This window comes from Pleurodeles waltl, chromosome 1_1 (assembly GCF_031143425.1).
Source record: "Pleurodeles waltl isolate 20211129_DDA chromosome 1_1, aPleWal1.hap1.20221129, whole genome shotgun sequence".
Taxonomy (NCBI): domain Eukaryota; kingdom Metazoa; phylum Chordata; class Amphibia; order Caudata; family Salamandridae; genus Pleurodeles; species Pleurodeles waltl.
The window spans coordinates 488408513-488420764 of NC_090436.1; positions in this window are offsets into that span (position 1 = coordinate 488408513).

The window sequence follows — 12252 nt, forward strand, 5'->3', positions numbered from 1 at the left end:
AAAAAACGTCTGTAGGAGGCTGGACTGGCTTGTAGTGGGTACCAAGCGGTACTTACACCTTGCACCAGGCCCAGGTATCCCTTATTAGTGTAGAGGGGTGTCTAGCAGCTTAGGCTGATAGAAAAGGTAGCTTAGCAGAGCAGCTTAGGCTGAACTAGGAGACGAGTGAAGCTCCTACAGTACCACTAGTGTCATATGCACAATATCATAAGAAAAAACAATACACAGATATAAAATAAAGGTACTTTATTTTTATGACAATATGCCAAAAGTATCTCAGTGAGTACCCTCAGTATGAGGATAGCAAAAATACACAAGATATATGTACACAATACCAAAATATGCAGTAATAGCAATAGAAAACAGTGCAAACAATGTATAGTCACAATAGAATGGAATGGGGGCACATAGGGAGAGGGGCAACACAAACCATATACTCTAGAAGTGGAATGCGAACCACGAATGGACCCCAAACCTATGTGACCTTGTAGAGGGTCGCTGGGACTGTAAGAAAACAGTGAGGGTTAGAAAAATAGCCCACCCCAAGACCCTGAAAAGTGGGTGCAAAGTGCACCTAAGTTCCCCAAAGAGCACAGAAGTCGTGATAGGGGAATTCTGCAAGGAAGACCAACACCAGCAATGCAACAACGATGGATTTCCTGATGAGAGTACCTGTGGAACAAGGGGACCAAGTCCAAAAGTCACGATCGAGTCGGGAGTGGGCAGATGCCCAGGAAATGCCAGCTGTGGGTGCAAAGAAGCTGCCACTGGATGGTAGAAGCTGTGGATTCTGCAAGAACGACAAGGGCTAGAAACTTCCCCTTTGGAGGATGGATGTCCCACGTCGTGAAGAGTTGTGCAGAGGTGTTTCCGTGCAGAAATACCGCAAGCAAGCCTTGCTAGCTGCAAGGGTCGTGGTTAGGGTTTTTGGATGCTGCTGTGGCCCAGGAGGGACCAGGATGTCGCCAATTGGGTGAGGGGACAGAGGGGGTGCCCAGCAAGACAAGGAGCCCTCTCAGAAGCAAGCAGCACCCTCAGAAGTGCCAGAACAGGCACTACAAAGTGGAGTGAACTGGAGCTCACCCAAAGTCACAAAAGAGGGTCCCACGACGCCGGAGGACAACTCAGGAGGTCGTGCACTGCAGGTTAGAGTGCCGGGGACCCAGGCTTGGCTGTGCACAAAGGAAATCCTGGAAGAGTGCACAGGAGCCGGAGTAGCTGCAAAACACGCGGTTCCCAGCAATGCAGTCTAGCGTGAGGAGGCAAGGACTTACCTCCACCAAACTTGGACTGAAGAGTCACTGGACTGTGGGAGTCACTTGGACAGAGTTGCTGAGTTCAAGGGACCTCGCTTGTTGTGCTGAGAGGAGACCCAGAGGACCGGTGATGCAGTTCTTTGGTGCCTGCGGTTGCAGGGGGAAGATTCCGTCGACCCACGGGAGATTTCTTCGGAGCTTCTAGTGCAGAGAGGAGGCAGACTACCCCCACAGCATGCACCACCAGGAAAACAGTCGAGAAGGTGGCAGGATCAGCGTTACAAGGTCGCAGTAGTCGTCTTTGCTACTTTGTTGCAGTTTTGCAGGCTTCCAGCGCGGTCAGCAGTCGATTCCTTGGCAGAAGGTGAAGAGAGAGATGCAGAGGAACTCTGATGAGCTCTTGCATTCGTTATCTAAGGAATTCCCCAAAGCAGAGACCCTAAATAGCCAGAAAAGGAGGTTTGGCTACTTAGGAGAGAGGATAGGCTAGCAACACCAGAAGGAGCCTATCAGAAGGAGTCTCTGACGTCACCTGCTGGCACTGGCCACTCAGAGCAGTCCAGTGTGCCAGCAGCACCTCTGTTTCCAAGATGGCAGAGTTCTGGAGCACACTGGAGGAGCTCTGGGCACCTCCCAGGGGAGGTGCAGGTCAGGGGAGTGGTCACTCCCCTTTCCTTTGTCCAGTTTCGCACCAGAGCAGGGCTGAGGGATCCCTGAACCGGTGCAGACTGGCTTATGCAGAGATGGGCACCATCTGTGCCCATCAAAGCATTTCCAGAGGCTGAGGGAGGCTACTCCTCCCCAGCCCTGACAACTTTTTCCAAAGGGAGAGGGTGTAACACCCTCTCTCTGAGGAAGTCCTTTGTTCTGCCTTCCTGGGCCAAGCCTGGCTGGACCCCAGGAGGGCAGAAACCTGTCTGAGGGGTTGGCAGCAGTAGCAGCTGCAGTGAAACCCCGGGAAAGGTAGTTTGGCAGTACCTGGGTCTGAGCTAGAGACTCAGGGGATCATGGAATTGTCTCCCCAATGCTAACGGCATTGGGGTGACAATTCCATGATCCTAGACATGTTACATGGCCATGTTCGGAGTTACCATTGTGACGCTATACATATGTCGTGACATATGTATAGTGCACGCGTGTAATGGTGTCCCCGCACTCACAAAGTCCGGGGAATTTGCCCTGAACAATGTGGGAGCACCTTGGCTAGTGCCAGGGTGCCCACACACTAAGTAACTTAGCACCCAACCTTTACCAGGTAAAGGTTAGACATATAGGTGACTTATAATTTACTTAAGTGCAGTGGTAAATGGCTGTGAAATAACGTGGACGTTATTTCACTCAGGCTGCACTGGCAGGCCTGTGTAAGAATTGTCAGATCTCCCTATGGGTGGCACAAGAAATGCTGCAGCCCATAGGGATCTCCTGGAACCCCAATACCCTGGGTACTTCAGTACCATATACTAGGGAATTATAAGGGTGTTCCAGTATGCCAATGTAAATTGGTGAAATTGGTCACTAGCCTGTTAGTGACAATTTGGAAAGAAAATGAGAGAGCATAACCACTGAGGTTCTGGATAGCAGAGCCTCAGTGAGACAGTTAGTCATAACACAGGTAACACATACAGGGCACACTTATGAGCACTGGGGCCCTGGCTGGCAGGGTCCCAGTGACACATACAACTAAAACAACATATATACAGTGAAATATGGGGGTAACATGCCAGGCAAGATGGTACTTTCCTACAACGTCTGAGCCGGTAAGTCTTGCAAAACTTGCAATGTATCTTTGCAGACTCAAGTGAGTTTATCGAAATCTGTGTAACCTGAAGAATAGCGATGCTGCCTGACTGTAAATCCTGTAAGATTTGATTTATGAAATAGTTCTGCCTTGTGAGGTCTCAGCTTATAGGTTTCATAAAGTGTGATGACCTCTCCCATATCCTGCATCAACCCTGGTCTCTAATGAGACTTCGCCTGGATTCCCTGAGTGGGATGTGCTTTAAATCTGAATCCAGCAGGTTGACTAACGAGTAAATTTAGCTGTTGCAAAGGTCTTACTAGAGTATAAGTCAGCACCTTACAATAATGTGGCACCCCCTCTCCCGAGTGGATCCTAATTTTCTTAATTTATGCATACCCAGGTTCCTGGGGCTACAGGGATGTCCTGTAATTACCTACAGTAATGTGCAGCACAGTAGACATAGCTTCTCAAATGAAGACATACACTCTCAGGGTTCAAAGTATCCAGATCATGTTTAATGTGAGTGTCACTGACTATAAAGCAAGTAGTAAAGCACTTTTATCTGTGTCCAAACAGTATCTTTATATACACGTGAAGGACAACCCTTTAGCACTCTACAACCTTCTTTAATGCGTGTCTTTATTTCCAGGCCATGTGAAACAAAAACTGCAATCCCAATAGGAAGTACAGCAAATCTGCAAAGGCTGCTGGAGTGTTTCCATGAATTCCATAATGACATCATGTCTGAGAGGCACTGCTGCATTTGCTCTCTATTCAGACAGAAGTATGTGTTCCAGTCGACTTTGTGTTCTAGTCAGATTTATGGCTTAAGGTTGGGGAGGGAGGGTGAGTATATTTACAAACTGACAGGATATTGACTAATTACAGCTGACAATTGATCTGATGACCTTTTTACTGTCTGGATAACCAAGAACGGATTTCTTTGAGCTACTGCTCAGGCATAGGTACTTCGTGTGAATTTACAGTTACTGCAGGTGACTGTCAGAACACACCTACTAACTACAGGGAAAATATAAAATAAATTATAAACATGGGGTTGCCAACTGGCTTTTTTGTAGGGTACACTTATGTGTGGCTTTTATATACGATCCAGTCCATTTTAAGTCTACATCCACGTGGTCCCATTTTTATATTTATAACAATCACCATTATAATGTGCTATTTCTTTCGCAACCTGACATTTTCATTATCATAACACAGCTTTTTGGATTGGCTCACACGAGTACCCAGTGAATGCCTTCAGTAGCTGTTGTTGGTTTTTATTCTCAGTGTTGAGTTCCTGGAGCCCCGAACCCCCTCCCAAAGCATTGCCACTCACCTGTATTTCATCTATGTTCTCCAATCACTATTGCAAGTCCTCTCTGAATGCAAAGTTATGTTTTCTTGCCTTTCCTTTGCTGCTGATCTGGCTTTTTCCAAAGCATGTACATTGTCAGCCCAGTTCTCCTATAGCACATTAACGAAGACATCTGCCTTATTTTTTGGTGGCAATATTCGGCCGATTTCAACCTTCCAGAGGTCTGCGCGAATCACTTCACTGTGGGAACATGGGTCTAGAATGTTGAGCTTTTGGGCGGTTATCGAGATGTCTGACCATAATGTATTTTTCTTCTTCCCCTCTCATATGGGACCTGTTAGAGTTGCTGCAATCAGTCAGCCGCCTGCTGTATACACAGGTGGATCAGGGTTAATATTTCATAATTGCCCATCATTTATCAGTGCGGCCTGGTGATGCATCGACTGCAACAAGGTGAAGCCATTAGTTATGGCATCACTACTGCTCGACGGAATCCTCCTATCCTCTGCACTAACCCATGTTGTCACGAGATGAAGGGTCACCGGGCAGTTTTCCCTGTTCATTTTTGCTACTCCACTCCTTTGGGCAGTGTCTGTGCAGGCTGTGCTTTGTTGTAAACATATATTTATTGTCTAATGTTTCCTCAGTAGCATTCACAGTTAACTGTATTTGACCTACGTGGTGAAGACCTCTGATAGTACTATGAGCTTTTTACACTTAGCTGAACTGAACCCTCTTGGACAAAAAGAACGTCTGAACATTCCACCCCTCCTTTGCACATGTATGGATCACAGTAAAAGAACAGTCCTTTCCTACAAATGAACATGCCAAACATTCCTGTTTCCCTTTCCCCTGATTCATTAGGCTGGTTTAAAAATTAGTAACAGTAGAAGGATATATAGAATATACAACATCATTATGTAATACAACACTTTCCTGATATGTTGGTGGTTTTGTGGTATGGCCTATGGCTGTGTCATGTTATTATGATGTGACTTATATCTGTAGGATGCTCTGCTTGTGCTTTTGCTTGATTGTTTGGCCTGATACTTGCGTTTATTGTGATTACCGCATAATGCATGTTTTATCTGATTTCCCACCATTTCTACTTTATCTTCTTATAATGTTGGGGTGTATTTCCAGCATGTCTTAGTGTAATAGGCGTTTTATTTTAATATCCCAGTCCTGGGCTGTGTACCTAATATACTATGGGTGGATAACACTTTTAACTGTCCAAGGACTTTCCAAGGCCACTGCTGAGAAAGGGGATGTAAAGGTATCATGCTATGCACTTATCAAAGTCTACTTATCTAAGTGATACTTCATTATAGTCTTGTGATGTTCATTTACTGTGCCATTTGCAGATGTATCTCCTGTATTATCTTACTTCCATTCCAGAAGAAAGTAATCTAAGGCAGGCTCATATTCCTTTTCCACAGTGGTTTGGGGTGGAATAAAACTTGGAACTTGTCAAGTGTCTAATACTGCAGAAGCAAACTGAATAATTGCAAGTTTGTCTTACATTCGTTTTGATATTGTTACTGCCACCTTATCCGGTGTGGAAACTGGAAGACCAACAAAGGAGATAAATATTGTCCCCACACACTGGACGGAAACTCCATGAATGTCAGGGACATCAATTCATATATTTTGAAAGCAGACCCTCATTTTGGAGAGGAGTCTGTTTTAAGTAACAGAAAAAATGCTGACAGGACTGCCATTCCACCAGAGATGTTGAATGCTGCAGAATTTAGTAATGCTGACAAATCACTGTGCTCAGTTCCCCACAACCATGCATTCTTCACTCACACGCTTATTTCACACATAGGCTCTCCATAGGAGGACCATGCAGTTCCCGATTTGGCCGGTAACTGTTTCTGATATGTGAGATGTTGACATGTGATGTGAGAAAACTGCAATGGTCGGTAATTCCCGCATTTTAAGCGATGGTTGTTCTACCACCTTCTTGAACTGAGTTTGAAGTCATTAAATATTCCCTGTTAGTAATTTCCACTTGCATACATGGCATCAGATTGATAAGTTTTGATGAGGGCTCCAGTCACCCAGTCCTGTATATTATTTAACTTGCTGTACTGTCAATTTTGTGTTATTCGTTAAAAAAGAATTACAAATGCCTGAAAATGCAGGCGATATCATACATTTGACTCAGGATAACTTGCATTGGATGGCAAATCATAGTTATTGGACACAAATGACAATATAGCAGCCATGTTGTTTACAATCCTTTTTGTTATGTTTAAGAGATATACTCAAGTGGCTGCTGCAGTTAGCCTTTATCTGAAGCATGCTTATATAAGATGTGAATAAAATCGTGCACTCCTTTGAAATAGGTGAACACAGTTTATTGTGCACATGACAAACAAGCATTCACAATGTGTCAAGTGAATCAGAGAACTTCTATAACAAATACAAGTGTACAACTGTATTTATGATTTATTCTGAAGCAATAATACATGGGTTAATCAAGTGAGGAAAAGGAGAAGATTGTATTTTGAATGCAGATATTTATATCCTAGGGCTAATGCGTCACTTGTCCTACGCGGGCCTATATCAAAAACTTCCGCTGAGGTCTTTTTCTACCAACAAAGCAGTTACAATGTACAGTTTAACTACCTCAAACAAAGACTCAAGATAAGCACCCGCTCAGCACCGTGAAAAGTGTCTGCTAGGTTCAGAGTTCAGGTTAAAGCATATTGTTGAAGGCAGTGGTGCAATAGCACTATGAACATAAAGTGTACTGAGAAAAGCTTCAAAGAGAGTGTGGACACTACAGTCATTTTCACTTGAAGAGGATGAAAAGCCCTACCGCCTGCCCTGCTTTTGGTGATGGTCAACTGGTGAACACTTTTGCACCCTTTGTGTGGCACAGTGAGGTGAGAGGCAGCAGTTCTACACCAAGCAAGAAGGTCATCATTTTTTGTAGGACCCAGGACATGACAATTTAGTGGGATTCCTGCCCTAATTATCTACTTTACAATCAGATCTTGTTGGACATGGCTCTGCTGAGGGAATTTTCCTGAAAACTTTTGTTTTTTTTTCTCCCATTCTTTGCTGACTCTCTATGCATGACCTTGGGACTCTGGGCACTTCTCCACTGTCTGGCAGTGGGAAAGTGGGCTTGCCTATCCTACCTATGGTAGGAAGGGATGAGTAGAGACTTGGTTGAGGTGCTGTACCCAGGAGGGCCCTGTGAAACAGGTATACCACATGCCCAGGGTGGGTACCTCCTTGCCTACTAGTGGGACGTGCACTGGGTGTGCCTTCCACTAGATGACCCTGTTAACCACGTCCTAGACCTATGGAAGAGGCCTTCAGGGGTGGTAGCGCGCCTGCAGTCAGGGTGACAGTCCCTATGCGGGGGCAACCTATGAGTTGCCTTATGCCTTCCCCAGAGGGCTCTAACAGTGGGGCTGGTGGTAGGCACAGAGCAGGGTGAGGATACAAAGGTGTACTCTGTCTGTGTGGGGAAGCACCCCCATGTTGGTGTCCCCTACCTGAAAGTGGGGTTGGACGTGTCCCTAAGGATGGTTGTGGGCCATGGGTAGTGTCCCCTTGTATGGATAGGAGGGAAGGTGACACTGACCATCAAGTTTGGGCCCTGCCATGGCAGGGCCCAGGAGTGCACGGAGGGAATGGTGCCTTCAGAGGTACTGAGCCTGGCATACCAGGCCAGTGGATGCATATTTACACAATGGAGATCTTCCTCTATGTTGCGCCTAGCCCAGCTTGCCAATAGGGGCACCCAGGTCAAGGGTGCCAGAGCAGGTAGTGAGCCAGGCCCAGGTGGCCTCTCCCTGGCCATGTGCATGCAGGAGCCCAGGCATATGGGAAGCTTGGCATAGCTGGCCTCTAGGTGCCTACTTGCATCAGGGCGACATACGCTTAAATGAGACTGGCACAACTTGCCATTGTGTGCCTACCTGCACACAAGTGTTGCCATGTGTGAGTTGTGACTAGTAAGTAACACTCACCTGGGTGTATAACTTCCACCCTGGTGGTTTTCCTATATAGGTACTTGAGCTGGCATCACTTGCCAGGGTGTGCATATTTGCGCACGGGTATTCAACTACAGGAACTGAGCCTGACAGAGCAGGCCAGTATTGGTGCACTTGCACCTTTGTGATGGCTTTAAGGAAAGTGTCCCACATGCCCAGCAGGCATGGGTGTGTGCCAGGGCATACATGCCCCAAGGGAGTGCTGAAAACCCTCGCGTGTTTGCACTACCTATAAGAGCTGCTCTGCCCATAAAGTAACATGGGAGAATGAGTCTTATTAAGTCTGCCTGCAATAGTGGTTTGGAGCGGAGCAGCCTCATGATGTTTAGTATAGTTGGATTCAGAATGACAGACCCCTTCAGATGATGAAGGTGGTTTGTCATCAATGCCCTAGAACTGGTACTTTTAGGAAATGGGCATTCCTAGGTTCTGAAATGATTCTGGTGTCCTGTATGTTAGGCTTCACTCCACTGGTCATGGGGGAAGAACATGTCTATTCATTCCCCAAGTGTCCACTATAATACTCGGGCATCCAGAACAACAGATCCCTGCCATTTGTGGCCTGTATAGATACATTTGGCGTTGGGGTGGGGGGTTTGACACTTGGCCCCTTGAAGCCAGAGCATGACCCCACTAAAGATAAAGATTTACATTCTAGAGCCTCACGGCGGACAAGGTGGAAATTTAGGGGAGACATCTGTGGTTCAAGGAGAACCCTTTGAACCATCCCCAACTTCAAAGGAAGCATGTAGTATAACTAGGAGTACTCAACATCTGCAAGGAAGAGTGACCTTTACAGTGATGTGGAACCGGTGCTGCAGGACTGCATGAGCACACTTCCAGCGGAATCTGTTGTGCTCAGGAGGATAACTGTCCATGGAGGGAAATTACACTCCCCTTCCTGTTTAGAGACTGGCCTGGGGCCGATTGCCTGCTGTTGTGCAGCATCCCCAAGGGTAACTCTCCAAGGGCACGTTGGCTTGCCATCTGTTCTTGGAGGATGTCTCAGGGACATCAAAGACCTCCCAGGAGGGACTTACACTGAAGACCAGTAGTATCTGGAGAGCGGTGCCCTCTGCTGCGTTTACATCGTATGCCGGATTTCACCTGGCAGCAGTGGCATTAGCGTGGACTAAGTATTGTGTTGGGATACTGGACTTGCCTGGTGCAGAGCTTGCCAAGGATTGCCTGCACTTCAGGCGAGCGGCCCTTCATCATGGGGACCACAGCATGCCAAAACATCTTGTTGGAAAGAACAGGCTCACCTGGTGCGGGACCCGTAGGGGTCTGCTATTGTTGAGTGTCTCACATTTCTCTTGTGTGAGCCTCAGCTGCATGCTCATTGTGTGTGGTGCCCTTTTCATTGGCTGCGACCCTCGGAGGTGAGGGTGCAACCTGAATTGTGCTGCACTTGGCCTTGTATGACACAGCTAAACTTGCATCAAAGTGTGTGCCCGGGGAGTCTGGTACGTCTAAAGTCATTGCTCACTAGACAGTGTACCTCATTCCAGAGGGATAGGGAAACCAAGTTCCGAGTGTGACCAGAGGAACTACTAGTATGACTCAAGCATTTGTGTGCTAGATGTTGTGCTTTCCAGAGGGGTGAGGGATTTACATCCTTTGTGGGAGAGTCCGGGATTGTCTGGTGTGGTTCAAGTCATCACGCACCAGACTAGTGCCTCTTTCCGAGGAGGTACCACATTGGGAATTGGCTTATGAGTGAATGTACGGTCAAGGTGACTCAGATCATTGGACCCCTGGTGTTGCGCCTCCTTTTTGCGAGGGACAGAACTCAGCACTCTTCACATGGATTCATAACTGGCTGGGGACACTTGAGTCTTTGTGTCCCAGACGCAACATCTCCTGGTAGAGAAGGTGTGGGCCTAGTAACTAGTTGTGAGCAACCAGAAGGGTCGAGGGCAACTCACGTCAACAAGCCCCCCGATAGTGCCTCTCCGTTCCGGAGGTGCTGAAATTGGCAACTATTTGGTAACATTGAACTGTCTGGCTGGGCCACTCTGTGTCTAACGGAGGCCCCTGTGGCCCTCCACCTGTGTTTTGCAGACCTCTGAGTGAAACCTCCTGTGGGGAGCTCGAACATCTCCTCCTTAATTGTTTATCGGCTGTTGTTTTTCCTTTCCCCTACCTTGACCCTGGAACCCTGAGGCTGGTGACCAGCCATGAACAGCCCAGTACCCAGGGAAAGGTTGATGCAATCTTTGGTTCATGGAGGGGTGGGATAATTGAAGCTGGTTGGTGGGTGAAAGGTGGTGTGGGACCCAGGGTACACGCAGACACAGTGGCCTCTTCTATCCGTGCATCAGGGCACCACATTAGGGTGCCAGGAGTGAGTGCGTATGAGTGAGTATGTGCATGCACCAGCTGATACCCACGGGACTGCACGGGGGGCAGAGTGGATGTGAGTGTGAGGGTGGGAGAATACAAAGGCAGTACCCTGGTGCTGCTGGACACATTTATCCTGTCAGGGAGTTCTTACAGTTGCATTACATATTACAAGTGCAGCTTTGGTTGCATTGCTATGCAAAAGTGTTGTGACCCTTGTATGTACATTTTGCTGCCAACGTTGGGAACCGGGGTGTACCCTAAATTCATGTGTTACACTCAATGTGGGGACTGCTAGGGTAGGTCTTGTGCTGACCTTTGGTACCTTATGTGGGTGCGGTGAGGGAATGTACCATTTCCATCATGTGTACATACAGTAGTGTTTAACACATGGGCCTCATCTAGTGGCTTTCATTGCAAATTGGGGCATAGGCCCAGAGTTACATTATAACCGTACTGTGTTGACAAGGTGTGTGTTGAATACAATCATTTTATACATACACTGCATGTGAAGTCTCCTTTGTGCTGCGCAGTGTGGTTGTGGCGGGGAAGTGCTTTGTCTTTGCTTTACACATTGCTTCTGTGATAAGACTGACGTCTCTGTGCCAAGCTCCCCAAGGGTGAGCAGAGGTTATTCAGTAAGTGTACTCACCCACCCTTGATGGGAGTGGCAGGTTCTGTCTGGCTAGGGCCCTGCCTCAGCCATCTAGAATGCGCAGCCTCCAAAAGGTCTCTATCACCGTCTTCCATATTCTCTTTGTTTCTGTAAATTCCTTACCACTAGTTATCATCTCTTCTCCTGTAGTTACTTTTGTTCATTTCCATACTCTGCATTCTTCATTGCACCTGTTACATACTTCACCCTTCGAGTTGAATCTACTTTAATGAGAACAGTAATTATGTTCCTTTCATCACACAATAGAAATCTACATGAAACAGAAGGGAATCCAGTTCAAAGATGCCGAAGTGGATGTGCACACATCCTCGTTGGGTAATTTTGAATAGGATTTATTAAAATAATTTAGAGATGTGTAGTGTCATGCAAGTGTGAATTACAGAACCCATTTCACTCCTAAAAGACTCCATAGAATGATGATGTGAGCATTAGAATGTTGTGAAGTGAACACAGACGAATAAAGACATGTAATACATAGCTCCATGCGTAGCGTACTCTTTGGTGGGTACCCCAGGCTGGGGAAGACACTACAACTGGCGATGAGATAGGGGAGAAGTAACCCGAATATCAAAAGTGCTCTCCCAGAGAGTTTGTGGTGGTCAAAGCAAACTGCTTGTGCATGCCACATGTGCTGTCATCGAAATGCAGAATTAACATTTGCTATAGGTGGAGTGAAAGCGCAACTTCAGTCAGTGTGAATTGTTTGAAGATAATGAAAGCTTCAATGATAAGTCATTAAGCAAAGAAACTGCCATACTGAAAGGTGTGGCGGTACTATGCAGTATAAACCTATGCAGTGCATGGAGTGAAAAAGCTGAAGGCAGCCACAGGTACAGAAAGAGCGCTAGCGGACAGAACAGTTGATAACAAAGCACACTGTTGTTACACTTACCTGAGACTCG